Genomic DNA, 15,731 nt, shown 5'->3' with positions numbered 1-15,731 from the left:
TAACGGCAATAGACTGTCTCATGGTCAAGTTCTTTTCAGCTCACACTCTCTGCAATTCAGTGATACCTATTAGAGCCACAGTTAAAGGGGCTCACTTTATCCTTCTACTGTAACACTAATTTTGTCATACACTATACAACCCAGCACTTATAACAAAACAGAATACCTTAGGAACTTTCACTAAAGCAGTTAAAAAAAAAACAAAACAAAACACGGAAGGACCACTCTCCTTCATATTAGTCATTAATGTATTTATGAATGGGTCGATTCATGCATTAAATCCCTTACTTGCTCATTCAGCAAGCATTTCTTAACCACAGAGCACCGTCCAAGAAATGAGATATAAGGAACACATAATCAAGTTCTGGAGTAAGGTGTCTAAAAGTGCTCTAAAAGGGATGCAAACAAGTCACTTTAAAGTGTGACAGGGAGAAGCCAGATCTGCACTGTCCAACATGGTAGCTGCCAGCCACATGAGGCCACTCAACATTTGGCTAGTTGAACCTAGATGTGCTATATACACACTACGTTTCAAAGTCTTCTAGTCCTTTCTAGCATGATCCAGCTAAGGAGGTCTGTATGGGAGTGCTGGCCCTGCTAGGGGCTCCCGGGCCTCCCCACACCTCCTCTGGGCTGCCATCAGCCTGCCCTCCCCAGACCCTTTAGGTAGGCAGGTCTGATCATCAGGTCCAGAATAACGCTGAGACCCCGCAGCCCTGACGAGCTCCCAGGTATGCGGAGGCTGCTGGCCCAGGGAGTGCACCTGAAACACAGGGACAAGCGAGATTGTGTCAAGCAGTGAAAAGAATAAAAGATATTCAAGGGAAAAGGAACTACATAGCCAAAAGGGTTGAAAGAGCATAGGAACAGCAAGACTGTATAAAGAAGCAGCACCACAGGCATAGAAAGCAGGAGGGAGAGAAGGCCAGAAAGGTGAATGGAATTGGAAAGAAAAGAATTGTACTCTGCAGTCAGGAGTCTGGATTCTACCTCTCCAATGAGAACTTTAACGCAGAGCCTCCTTTTCACAGTATATGTAGTAATAAAAATAATTACTGTAAAGTAAATATGAGTATTTATTAATATTTCAATTACCTGCAAAATTCCTGGGAAGATGGCAGAGGTACAGTATAGCAACTTGATCATTATAGACCCAGTATGAGACTCCAAAATCTTAATTCTTGGATCCACTGCTCATTTATTATTATATCATTACGTGACCTGAGGAACAATTTAAATGCTGTGTTTGTGTTCTAAGCAAAGTAATACTTGCTTCATATCTACTTCACAGAAGTCTTTGGGAGATTAGATGTGGAAATTTTAAAAATTGTTCCTCACAAGAGGTATATAATTTACATTCAAAGAGTGTCTATTATTTTAACCAGATACTTGTCAAGCTGATGAGAGAGGAATGGCTAATTGTCTTGGAGAGAAGCAGCCAGAAATGACAAGCCAGGATGAGATGGGCCTGCGGTCGGGTGAGGAAGGCAGTGATTACAGGGAATGGCACATCTTCACCAGGAACACTTTGCAGTAGCTCAATCTTAAGTGCCCTCCCTCCCACCATTCAGGACAGACCAAAATCATAACACAAAAACAAAAACATTTTCCAACTCCCCACACTGGATTAAAAGCCAGATGTTAGTGCCCTCTGAGTATCTGACAGTGGGATAGATAGCCTCTAAGATCACTGTGAACAATAATATTCAAAACCACAGCCTAATTTATGCCTACACCAGATCTCCACCCCTGCCCTAAGTGTGTGTGCACACAGGCAACACAGCAACGAGGCAGTGAGAAGGGACAGCTGAGCGCAAGATGCTGACACCGGCCTGCTGTTGGTGCTATGTCCAAGTGAAGGCTGGGGAAAAGATGTCACTAAGTGTTTTTGTCTCTAAAAATGCTAAGAGGGAGAGTTCTATTTGAGCTAAATATATTCTCTGTTCCATATAGAATCTAATAGTCCCTTTGGGACCATTTAGAGAAAAAAGTGATTAAGAGTTTATTAAATGTTTTCTTTCACTGTAGTTAGAATTATATGTCTAATACATAAAATTTGCTTATGTCAAACATCCAAGGGAGTAATTGAGTTTTACCTTAAAGAGAAAAACAAAAATATGACATTACTTTCAATAATATACCTTAATATCGTCAAGCTGCACTATGAGGTACCTTTTGATATCCTACATTCACACATACAACTTTTTCAAAGAAGTTTCATATATCTTATAAATTTAATTTTATCAGGGCCTTGTCATAGGTTTTAATATTTAGTTTGCCAAGTAACAACACTAAAATACAAAATCCAGTCAAACAAAACCAAATAACACCAACCATTGCCACTGCTTCATAAAGAAAGGTTTTGAAAACACTCATACCACACACGTTCACACAGATACACCCACACTTAAAACTAGGAATAGCAATCTTAGAATTCTTTTTAAGATTTTAAATGAAATTTTTAAGAACTTACATTTTTCTTATTTTTCTCATTTCTCCACAGGCCAAAAAAAGCTTTGCCATGGTCTGAGGACCAGCACTTGGGAACCTAGGAGGAAAGCAATGCAGTGCTCAAGGGAGTAAAGGCAGAGCTCTTTGCAAACCTGGGTTTGGGTTGGCTCTTAAAGAATAAGTAAGAATTGTATTGGTGCTTTAAAAAAAAATTTTTTTTTAAATCAACGAACTAGACTTCATCTACTTCAGAGAAGTCCACTGCATGAGTGTCAACAGAGGCTGGCACATGCACAGCATATGATGCAGATGGGCCCCTGTTCTGCCTACGTTGGGCGGGTTGTGAGCATTTACCCTTTGTATGACAGGCTTAACCTGAAGCATGAGATATTCTAATGTAGTTCTTCTCTACTTTGGATGATTTTACCCTCTTCCAGGGCACCTTTGGCACTATCTGAGGATATTTTTGGGTGTCATGACTTGCGGAAGGTGGGGCTGCTATTGGCATATAGTGAGTAGGGCCAGGGATGGTGCTAAACATCACACAATGCACAAGCCAGACCTCTCCAACAAAGAATTACCCAGCCCAAAACTTCAGTAGTGCTAAGCTGAGAAACCCTGCACCAATCCTATTAGAGGAATTACTTTTCAAATGAGAATCTTCTTCTGCAACAAAGGAATATGTATCCAGGGAGTTCAGTGTATTCATCCTATATTTATATAATCATGTCATTTATATATAATTATATATATGAGTATATATATTACATATCCATATACATATATATCTATAACTATACCCCTGATCAACATCAATTAATTATCATAGTTCCTTTCTCTTAATCATACTCCTAATAAAATGTCTTTTTCATTTGTATATAGAGTAGTGGTTCCTCTTCCCTTTTTTTCCCCATACATTCTTTTGTATGACTTCTGGAAAAAAATCAAGAACATGCTTCGCAAAAATCTAGGCCCCTACCTTTGGTAACTAATTCCTTGTGTCAAATATATATAATTATTACATTTTAAAATAGTACATTCAAGAAGCTCCAAAATATTAACACTAAGTTTTATGTTTCTGCCTACTTTAAACTGTTAACAAGTGAATGAGGTATGATTGTTACCATTTTGTAAATAGGAAATTGTATAAATGACTCAGGTGGTCTAAAGAAATATACACATAGGAAAAAATCACTAGGATGTAAACTGTGCTGCTGGAAGTGTTGGAAGTATATCTTCCGGATGGACCATATGTTGGTGGTAAACCACTGCACCATGACAAAAACATAACACCTTTTCCCAGGAAGGCCTTTGTTTGTGGACATTCTATTAACTTATTTCACTCATGTACAGCTAATGCTAGGACTCTGTCTGGAGTAATAACATGACAGTGTGTCACAAAGTACACCAGTGGGTAGGCTAGAAGAAAGGCCTATGGGGGGACATGTTGACTGACCAGGGTACAAGTACAACCAGAGGCCACATGGAATCATCCAGTAAGCAACTAGCGACACAATTACTAGTTTATTTACAGTTGTGATAAGTGCTGTGAAAGAAAAGTAGGAAATGCTTAACTAGTCTCAGATTAAATAAGCCTTCTTTGAGGAAGATACTTTTAAGTGTGGCTAGAAGGAAGAACAAATGTCAAATAAAGAAGGGCTAAGCTAGTGCAAGTTGAGGGTTGGGGGGACAGCATGTGCAAAGACCCTGAGGCACAAAAGAGCTTGCTTTCTTTGGGGAGCTGAAAGGTGGCCCTCGAGGTTTCAGTACAGTGGTCCAGGGGAGAACAGCACACAATGAGCTTGGTGGGGTAGGCACAGTGCAGATCATACTTGGCCTTGTCCAAGATAGGCATATTAAGGATTGCATATTTCAACCTTAGCTAAATGGAAAGCTGTTAAGGGACTTTAAGTAGAGAATAACATATGGTCATAAGTACACTGGGATGAGGTACAGGGCTTCAGACGCAAATATAGAAGACCACATACAGGTTAAAACAATGAAAGTGAAAGACATTAAGAAGAGGATGCTGGCCAAGGACAGAACCCTTGGTAACACAGGTGCTACTGGCAACCACCAAAAACCTTCCTTCTCACTCATACTGTGTCTGTGGTGCAAAGCTGAACACAACTTTGACAGTGGTCACACACCTTTTCCCAGATCCTGAGTTAGCAATTTATCAATAGGTGACTTACATTCTATCTTCTAAAGCCATCTTGAGCTAACATCAACATGAATATTACATAGCTATCTAACTGTTCATATATTTATATTTCGTACTCCAAATGGGCTGTGCCTTACAAGTCCTTGCATTATCCATCCATTCCAATAATTGATTTTAAAAATCGAAGAATTTCTGGTCTGGAGGGGACAATCCTTTACCTTCATTTTATTATTTTTTTATAATACTGACTTGGAATTAAGTTGCTCTACCAATGGTAAAGCAAACAGCATAGCTTTCCACAAAAAAATATGGGTGTTCTGAAATCTAGGGAAACTCCTTGCATACTAAGCCCAATCTGTACTCATTTCTCAGCTGGCTCAACAGAAAGAAAACAAGAGAAGATATGTGGTTCTCCTCCCACAACTTCTGGATGGGAAAAGAGGCCTCCTTGAATGTGTGCTCAGTGTGTGCGGCAGACACACACTGGGCACTTATTCTAGAACACTTATTCTAGAACGGCTTCATAGGGGCACCTGCCCCTTCTGCCCGTGGGTCCACACCTCTCAGGAACTTCAGGAAACAGATCGCTGAGCTGAGGCCCTCTATAGGTCATCTCTGACTTTCCACTTGTTGTTCAGACATGGTTCCCCACCCCAACGCCCAAATATGCAAACAATATGAAATCTTAGGGTAAAAAAGAACTCACCGATTTGGCTCGAATTTCTAAATATAGCCTTTTATTTGCCCTTCCCAATCCTGTTGAACCCCTCAGCTCAGAGTCACTTTGCCTACAAGTCTGTAAAGAAGACCTCTGTCAAGGGCTGAGACAACATGTCTACTGGTGACCACTGGACTCCTATTTGCCACAGCTGAAACAAAAGCACATCAGTAAGGACGTGAAATGAGGTTTGTCTTCAAAACCACCCACTCTTCTGACATCTTTCTATGGTCTCCAAACACTTCCCTCCTCATTGCATCGCACAACTGTTTCTTCATGGGAATTCTTTTCCCATCTCTGTGCATTGCTGATTCACAGCTCATCAGGATGAGACATTCAAGTCCTGGGTGGTCAGGAATACTCTAGTCGTCCTCTGATTTTGTGCATCTTTGTTATATAATAGAAAACACTTCCATGTGGGGATCATGGGAGCACAGTTCAGAAGCACGTGGCTTTCCAACCTCATGGTTAGGGAGGGGTTTGCTCTGCCTAAGTGTGGAACTGGCCCAGCCCCACCCTTTACCAACACAACAAATCCCTGCTAAGTCCTCACAATCCTCTTTGTAAAAGCCCTGAGGATTTTCTCAGACTGAGGCAGAGGCCATTCGGCTTTTGCAAGATGTGCTGCCAACCCCAGAAATATCTCCAGGATGGTGGTAAAAGTAACACCACAGTGCGTGTGCCACCTGACAGTATCCCCAGCTCTCCCTCTGCACCTCATGAGCCTCTGTGAGTGAGTGACAATCACAGCTGATGTGGGGTCAGGGGCAAGGGTGACAGCAGCTGGCAGTCACCTGCCATCAGAGTAGCCAGACAGGGTGACAAGACCTGGGTACCTGCACACCCCCACACATGTGTCTCATCTCACTAAATGACATGGAAGCCCTTGAAGGTAGGAACCAACCTACCCCGGGGGTGCAAATTGTGCTCACCCTCTAGGTATCAATTAAGGCTGATCAAGTGTCTAGGCAAACAGACTAGGAAAACATCTGGCACCAATTATGTGATGCGCTATGGACTGCCTCAGGCACACTTACAACACTCCTGGCCTCAGTTTCCATCTGAATCATGCAGGCAGCATCCCAAGCCAAGCTGCCAAAACTCTTAAGAGTTTCCAACCCAACAGATTTGGTAAAATCTATAAAGGAGGAAGCCCTGTGGCAACAGGAAGCATGGCCCTGGTCAGCACCTCCCTACTCCACCCACCTAAGCTCTTCCAACTGGCGGCTCTCCCCAACACGGAAGAAAAACACTCTCAAAAGGGAGGTCACAGGGCTGCTAAGCTCTACGCACACAAACTGGTCCAGACTACTCAGCTCACCCTCCCACTCCAAGGTGGCAATGGAGAGAGGCGACAGTACAGACTGCTCATCGAGGTGGACAATCCAACCACCTAGATTTGTGTGTGGACCGGAGGAACAAGATTCATCTTCCTAATGACGTTTCACTTTTGGCTATTATCAAAATTAGTCTGCAAACCCAAACACACAGTGAGTGGGTGGTGGAGGAAGACAGCCACAATGTCCCTGGGGTGGGAGAAAAGGGAAGCAAGAATCACAGTTTTGCTATGTAAATCATGTAACCACAGATAAGGGTAGATGGAAAGTCAAAGGAATGTATGACTCCCCCTTTGACTTTTGTGATAAAAGGACCTGCCCCAAACTTCAAAGAGTCACTGGCACAGGAAGCTCAGACGTTGTAGATTTTGGAACTAAAAATACAGTGTGGCAATTCCCTGAGTTCCTTAAACAATCTTTCCAACTAATTAATTTTCTTGTTCACATGCTGTGTGGCCTGGAACGTGGGTCATAGGAACAGCTTATGAACATGAACACACACACAGACACACAGACACACACACACACACGTGCGCTCGTGCTGGAAGGTGATCAAGGAAAGGATACCAAAAAAACTTTTTAATAAGAAAAGCAAAAATGGTTTTAAGTTGGTGTTTTTAAAATTCATTTCCTAATAGAAGGAATTCTTAAATGATGAATTCTCTTGTTTCCAAATCATCTGGCCCTCTCCTGAATTCTCTAATGGCCTGCTTCGAGCCAAGCCCTAAGTGTCTTAGGCTGCAAGACAGACAACAAAAACAGTCCTAAAACTTATCCTCAATGTTTCTTTAAAAAATAAAATAAAATAAAATTTAACAGAAAGAGAGTGATTAGAAATTATAAAAATGGAAAAGGTTTTACATTTCTGACGCAGAGGTTGTTTTTAAAATTAAGACTATTACTTTGCCTTTGGACAGTGTCCAAAGTTTTCAGATAAACACGCATCAGCACAAACTATCAGTTCTTCCACTTGTTTTACAACACTGGTCACAAGAGGGTATGGTTTGGACAGAAGCCTGCATCCTTCTGTTAACACAACAGTCCAGTCTAAAAGGTGATTCAATACTAAGCGTGAAAACTGAAAAATGGAAATTCAAATCTCTTGCACCAAAGTTCCCAGGCACCATCGCAGTATCCTTGCTTGTTATTTGGCAAAGAAGTACTGGTTAAATCCCACTATAGTTAGGGGAAAAGAGAAACTAAAAATAAGACAATGATGTCCTCTTATGGAGAGTGGCTAAAATGTTCAGGGCTCTGCTTGCCTTCAGTACTCCATCTCACTTGATTTATGACTCCCCCAAATCAGCTTTGTAAAAGCAGATGATCTGGACTGACTTAGGGCTCTGGGAAAGAACATATGCAAAAGGGGCTCCTACCCACCAACTTTAGCTATAAATATGCAGTGATCCTTTCCATAGCCTTTCTCCAGATTTCCTCCTTCCTGTTAAGTCCTTCTAAAGATGAAGCACTCAGTTCTCAACACAGAATCCAGAACACCAGCAGGTCATGGATTTGAATTTCTCATCATGGTGCTCTCTCTTTACAAGGCCCTAGGATTTTAGGCCCAGCAATGAAATTTACTGATATTTTCATTTCGCAAGAACAGCAGCAGCCAACCTTTCCAAAGCAAGGTGTCAGATCCCCAAACTTCTTACTGGGAGCTTAGTAGAGAAGTGGCTTGCAGGTGGCAAGACACACAGGGAAAGCCACCCACTAAAAAGCTCATGCTCTTCCCAATTGAACATTTGAAATTTGCTCCAGGAAACCAAACACAGAAAACTGTCACTTACTTGGAAAAGAAAGAAGAGAAATGAGATAAAAGCATTCTCCTCCTGTACTCAAAACAAAACTCAAAACTCACGCATAAAGATTCCCTGGCATACAGACTCCATTCATTCTGCAGGTTGGAAATGAATGACAAAATGCTCCAAAACCTTCCATAATCACCTCCAGTGCCACCCTCAATTAACAATTCCCCTCTAAAATGCAAACACACTTTGGCAGATAGAAGTAAATTAGCTATTTATACCATAGTGTGAATTTTTAAAAATCAGATAACCTAACATCTAGCTGAGATCATTCACACACAGAAAACTGTGAACTTCTGACAGTGAAAGCAGAAGTTGGGGGGTGATGAGGGGTGGGGCCCTGAAGCACCTAGGGTGGGTGGGAGGCTGCCCAGAGGATGAGGAACTGGAGTGGGCCAAGGTGCGGCAGGAGGAGAGACAACAAAAGAAGAGGCAGAAGGAGCATTTCCCCAAATACAACTTTATCCCTGGTGGTGTCAGCAATTACCTCCCTGCAAGGAAAGGCTTTTCAGCCTGAGTTATCAAGACAAAGACTAACCAATGATTCTAGGGTTCTCTTCCCCACTCCTATCCTACTGCTACAGAACTCATTTTGTAAGTATGACTGGGATAATTATTTAAACATACTGCCTTACATTTACTCACTAGTTTGAAACCACTTTTAATCTCTATTTGGAAACCACTTAAATTTGGCTTAAAAGGTTTTGTTCTAAGTGAAAGGCTTTAGGTGAAACAGCTCCCTTTAGTAACAGGAAAGGGCAGAAGTGCTACATTCACTATATATATGGCCACCGATTCCTGTTGATAATCTAAACGGAGATAGAGTATTTTTTATCCTCTTTCTAACATGGGTAGTGACAATAGACTAGAGTCCTGATCCCATCCAAGCCCTCTGTGGCTTTTTCTTTCAGTTTCCCTTGTGTGTTAGGAAGAGGTAGCAGGGTACATTTTCTGCAGAAAAATCAGAAGCCCATGAGCTTGGGCTTTCCCAGACATCACACCAACCTTGGATTAACTTAATTAGCTCTCGCAGTCTAAACAAGACAATGACCAGCTATGGCTGAGAAGGACCTGGGGCCTTCCTGACACCAAATAAGACACCACATGGAGACATGTGAGAGGCAGAGACCCCAGGGAGCCTCAGACATCTCCCATGAAGCTTAAGTTTCAGGACCCCCTTTGCAGGGGATCCTCCCCCCCAGGTCCAGTACCTCACTTGGTATTTGTAATTTTCCATTTATTTTCTTAAAGAGCGACTCAAACTCGTAAAAATGTCAGGGCCCTACAAATACTAGAGCTGTCCCTGACCTGAAGGTTCCTCAGCGAGCCTCTGAGCACGCTCCTCTCTCCCACTTGCACTCACACTGCCCTTCTTCTGCACCTGTGTCTGATGCAGGGCAGCGCCAGCTCTTGAGTCAGAAGACAGGGTGCTGTCACCCCTGATCCCTTGTCTGCTTCCAGCATCCCACAGTCGGGTAAATCTAGCCCCATAAACACTCCCTCTGGGTGGGTCTTTTCCCTTCAAAACCCTCAGTCAGGGTTGTGGGCAGCTCAGCGCTTCTATCCCCATTTCCCTGTCACCAGGTTCTCCCTTTATGATTCTGACCCCACTCTGATGTGAGAGGATGGCCTCAATGCCCACATGGCCCTGCACAGACTGTTCGGCCCAAGCAGCAGCTCTGCACAAACTGCCGGCACATCATCGCAACAGCAAGCTCCCGGCATCTCAGCCTTCCTGGAACATCACAGAACATGCTGCTCCCTTCAGCCAAAGGTCCTCCACACCCGCACCCACAACCTAACCCCCAGGTGTCTGTGTTTATCCTTCAAAACCCGATTCAAGTGGCGCCATCTCTTCTTTGCTTCTTGGCGTTTCTGGTCAGCTGTTTCACACCACCCTTTGATAGCTCATGGAATTCAGCAGTTTCTTCCCAAAATGTGTATCTCTGCTTCCTACGCTAGACCAGTCTCCATATTCACCTTTGTCTTGTCCTCACTCTTCCTCAGTTGTGGCTTCACTTATTTCTGAGTACTCTTCCGCTCCACAGGCTCCCGACAGGCCTCTAGCACAGAGGCTGGGAGCAAAGGGCTCCAGGACGAAACAATGGGTTAGAAACCTGGTGTCCTACTCGCTAGCTGTGTGACTATAAACAGTATTTACCCTTTCTTTGTTCCTTGGCCTCCTCATCTATAAAATAAAAGTAACCATAGTATCCACCTCATGGAGCTGTTATAACAATTAAATGAGATGTAAAAGGCTTAAAGCACTGTATGATCACTAGTTCACACTCAATAAAAGGTAGCAATTCTGATGGGGGGGAAGAGGAAATGGCAGATGGTGGCTTTATTCAATGATCAATTCTTCCCCAGTCTACTATTAATACAAAAGCCCCTTCTGAGAGCAGGTGGGATACCTCAATATTCTGTCATGCCTATAAGGATACTGTGCACATGATATATTTTGTTAAATGTTTCTATGAATAATAAAGATGATGGTGTTGGTGAACTAGAGACAAGAGGCTTAACACACACACGCGCTCAAAGTTCTTCAAGCTCTGAGTGTTTCCTTGGCTATAATCCTGTTTCCAAATGCAAAGCAGGCTATCCTCCACTTCCCTGACCACATGGACCTAGATGTCTTTTCCAGCTCATTTTCCTAGGCCCTTCCCAGGACCTGCGGCTCTTTGGCTCCTGAACACCCTCCTTACCAGACATCTAGCTATGCTGGGATCCACAACTCTAGCTCTAGTCCCAGTAGTCACATCCCACTGATTTGCAGATGGATGGTTTACATCCTCAAACTCAGGACGTCTGGGACTGGACTCCTCCTCTCCATCCCAACTCCCACCCTTCCCCCCCCCCATTTCCCCAGTTCAGCACGTGGCACCCTGGAGGTGCCCACAGCAGAAATAGGAACACTCTTGACTCCTTCCTCTCATTTAACCGCCAAATCTCTCTTAAACCCAAGTGCTTCTCTCCATCTCCACTACCACCTTAATTCAGGCCACCGTCACCTGTCACCCTGTTGCAATGACCTCCTCACTAGTGTTCCTATCCTCAGATTTCCACTTTCTCTAGGCCATTATCCACTCTGCATTATGAGTGATCTTTTTAAAACATGAATCAGGCTGGGCACTGTAGCTCACACCTGTAATCCCAGCACTTTAGGAGGCCAAGGCAGGAGGATCACTAGAGGCTGGGAGTTCGACAGCAACCTGGGCAACAGTGAGAACTCATCTCTACAATAGAAACATTAGCTGAGCATCATGGCACTTGCCTACAGTCCCAGTTACTCAGGAGTCTGAGGCAAGAGGACTCTTGAGCCCAGGAGTTTGAGGTTGCAGTGAGCTGTGATAGTGCCACTGCATTCCAGCCTGGGTGACACAGCAAGATCTTGTCTCAAAATAAAATAAATCTAATCATGTTTTTCCCTATTTAAAGCCACAATAAAAGGCACCCCTGATACCAGAATAAAGTTCCAACAATATCCACCATGATCTGGTCCCTACTTACCTCTCCAGACCTACTGGTCATGCCTTTACCCCACCTTGTCCTCTGGCCCATGAAGCCTGCACCAGCACTGTGGAATTACTAGGAGCTCCACGAAGGCCATCACTCTCCCTCCCTGGGACTTTGCTCCCTCTGCAGAAATGTCCTTCTCCCGCCTGGTCAAATTCTCCTACAGGAGTCCCTTGTGGGTTTTCATGGCACCTGTGCTTAGCCCTATCACAGCCCGCATCCCACCTGCCAGCTCTACAGGCCTCCTGAGAGCAGAGATTGTGGCTCATTCACATCACACCACCCTGTGATTAGCAGGCATCTAACCAATATTGGAGAACTGAAGAAAAGATGGGAAGTGGGGGTGACAGGGAAAAGGCTTCAGGGTTTTCTTCTATTTATTCCTCTACAATAAAGACAGCATAGAGAAATAAGAATAACTTCCAAGACTGATGCTTTGATGATGCTGTTACCTATTTCATAAGCCTAGAAAACATATGGGGAATACCAACCATTCATAAGAGTTAAGCTATTTATTTAGTACACAGGACAGCCACCAGGCCTGCATCTGAGAATCCTATGAACTGGCTCTCCCCACAGGGAGAAGGCAGAACCACTCAAGAAGAGACGAGAACATCTATCATTGCAACTAGCCCCAAGCCATCCCTCTTGCTGCAGGTCATGAGTCACATCTACTTGAGTTTTCTAGGATATGTGTTTTTCCTTGACAGGGAAACAAATGCTGATGGAAACACTTCCTAGGATAAGGTCTTTCATTGTTCACTGACATTTTTAAAATACTAAAGTACCCCTTTACCCAATATTCCTCTACTGAGGTGACAACAACTACACATACATACACAAACATAGGCACATGTACTTTCACACACACACACACACACACATCTTAGCCTTCACATTAAATATTTAAAGTCTAGGTAAGAAGAGAAATTATCTTTAGAATTTGTATGATATATAAAACAAAAACTAGAATATACTCTTCATCTGTAAAGATACACACATATTTCCTACAGACATGAATACACTTCATTTGGAAACTCTGCTAGCACCTCTGCTTATATTTTGTTGGGACTCCTTTTGTTAGCAAAGACCAGATACACAAAAAAAATGTAGATTCACCTCAAGGTTACTCAAGGATAACAGCTGCCATATTGAAATTTTTCTTTCATAAAAATGCACCTGAGAGCCCATATAAAGATAAACTTGATCTACTTTATGAACAGGCTATTTCATATAGCCTGAGGAAACAAACTTACAAATATACTTCACTGTTCAAACCTTAACCCTTAAGGGTTAAGGTTCAAACCTTAACCCTTAACTCCTGAATCTTAATCAATATATGCTTTATAAAACCATTCAATTCAGCCAGTTATTCAGTATAGCCTGTTTTTTTCTATCTTTAAAATATAAGAATGATGTATCTCTCTCTAAGTTTCTTGTTTCCATTTTCCCTGAATTGCAATTAAACTGACAGTTGGATAAGAACTTTGCTTCTATAGTGCTCAGAGTAGTGCTAATGCAAAGCCTAGTACATAAAAAAACAAAATATAATGAAGGCAGTATCACAAACCAATGAGTAAGGAATGGATTATTCAACAAATGGGACTGGGGAAAAATGAGTATTGGGAGTGACTAGGGAATCAAATCAGGACCTCAACTAAACTATATACCAAAATAAATTCTAAATCTGCTAAAGGAGGTCTCAGCAAACTTTCTGCAAAGGGCCAGCTAATAAATATTTTAAGTCAGCTAATAAATATTATAGATCTCTATCCTAATAACTCAGCTCTGTCCCTGGTAAAGCAGACATGGACAATGTATAAATAAATAAGTGTGGCTATCTGCTCACAAAACTTTATTTACAAAAACAGGTAGCATGCCAGATTTGTCCCATATTTCATAGTTTGCTGACCCCTGGACAAAAAAGACAAATAGTAAATAAATAAACAAACAAAATTACAAAAGAAAATACTGGTGAATATCTGGTCTTAGACAGGCAAGAACTTCTAAGCAGAAAAGTAACACAAGAAATCTCAGAGGAAAAGATAGTAATATGTATCATGTGCATTTAAACTTCTATTAGTAAAATAAGTGCCACAAGGAAATTAAACAAAATTAAAAGGCAAATGATAAAACAGAGAAATATTATAAATGAATATACTAAAGGATTTAGAGTTTTTGAATGGTATATCTTTTGTCTCTCAAAATGGCAAAAATGATGCTAGCAATGATAGTACATAAAACAAGCACTAATGGTCTCTGCTGCTGCAAATGTAACTTGGATCAATCATCAAGCAATAAAACAATATGCCTTATAGGGCCTGTAAAAAATTCATTCTTGCCTTAACAAGTTCACATTTATAAATCTAGCCTACAAAAATAATTATAGATCCACACAAAGATTTTTGGATAAAGATGTCCTCTGTAATCTTTTTTTTTTTTTTCTGGTTAGAGAAAGGTCTTGCTATGTTGTCCAAGCTGGGCTCAAACTCCTGGCCTTAAGCAATCCTTTCATCTCAGCCTCCAGAGCAGCTGGGACTACAGGCCTAATGCCACCACTCCCAGTTTATAATCTTAATTTTTAACAACCTAACAGAAAAATATTTAAATGAATTCTAGTTTATACATTACAATGAAATATTGTACATGTATTAAGTCATGTTTTAGTATAACATTATAGGCATTAGGAAATGCTTGTAATAGCTAGGCACAGTGGTGCATGCCTGTAGTCCCAGGTACTTCGGAGGCTGAGGTGGGAGCACCAGTTGAGCCCAGGAAGTTTAAAGTTAGCCTGGGTAACACAGTGAGACCCTACCTCTAAAAATAAGAAGAAGACAAACAAATTTTTTAAAAAAAGAAAACACTCATAATAAAACAGTAAGTGAAAAGTGCATCAGAAACTATAGCATATCATCCCATTTCTAATACTTGTATAAATAGCAAAATATTACAAAACATACACCACATATTAAACAGTAATGATTTTGGGGCTGTGGGGTTATGGGTGATTTTTGTTTTCCTCCTTATTCTTCTCTGTAGTATCTAAATTTTCTACAATAATTTATGTATTCTAAATATGAAAGACAACAAATTTACTTCTAAAAAGCAAAAATGTCATTGCTTCTCATTAAGGCCATGGGAGAAACATATAGATAAGTACAATAAATACACATCAACCACTTTGACTATCTAAAAAGTAAGACTTGAGCGAAGCAGCATCAGCTTCACTCATCTGCTTCTACTCAGTATTTCAGCTGCACTTTCCTTTTGAATGTCCGTGAAATAGCTGCATCAACTCTAAATGGGTGAAGACCTCCCAGAACAACACATTCCAGCCCCCACAATAGAACATTTCAGAATTCTCCAGGGATGTTTAGGAATGCTAGTAGTCACGCTTCCAGGAGTAGAAGCAAAATTGGTGCTAATTTGATCCCCAGTAAGTTACTTGCCTAAGTACACAGCAATCTAAATCATCATATTCTGTTCAACAGATAAGCCCATCAACAGTTAATAAATAGCCGTAATGAAAGTAAACTGCTTGAAGTCATAAGGAAAGAACACAAAATTCCTTGTCTTGAATTTTTAAAATTCTCAAAATAATCTTTCTGGAGGGCAATCTGGTACTATATGCCAAAATTCTTCATAGAAAAGTAAATATATATTGACCCAGCTATTCCAGGTCTAGAAATATGCTAAGAAAACAATTTGACAAGTGTTTAAAGTATACAAGTATA

At 41.5% G+C, this 15,731-nt stretch overlaps 1 protein-coding gene across 17 annotated transcripts in view; it reads right to left on the bottom strand.

Annotated features, from left to right (window-relative positions):
- The window catches only part of DOCK9 (dedicator of cytokinesis 9), a 272,799-nt gene that overhangs the window by 183,918 nt on the left and 73,150 nt on the right, over positions 1-15,731 (bottom strand). The window contains exon 1 of one of the 17 annotated variants that reach the window (XM_076009330.1): positions 2,474-11,292. The exons of the other annotated variants lie outside the window; for them this stretch is intronic. The gene's annotated coding sequence lies outside the window, so the exon portion shown is untranslated. Of the gene's footprint in view, positions 1-2,473; positions 11,293-15,731 lie in introns of those variants that run through there. 17 annotated transcript variants of the gene reach the window in all.

Source organism: Microcebus murinus, chromosome 13 (genome assembly GCF_040939455.1).
Source record: "Microcebus murinus isolate Inina chromosome 13, M.murinus_Inina_mat1.0, whole genome shotgun sequence".
NCBI lineage: Eukaryota > Metazoa > Chordata > Mammalia > Primates > Cheirogaleidae > Microcebus > Microcebus murinus.
This window is presented reverse-complemented; position numbering and strand designations above follow the sequence as displayed.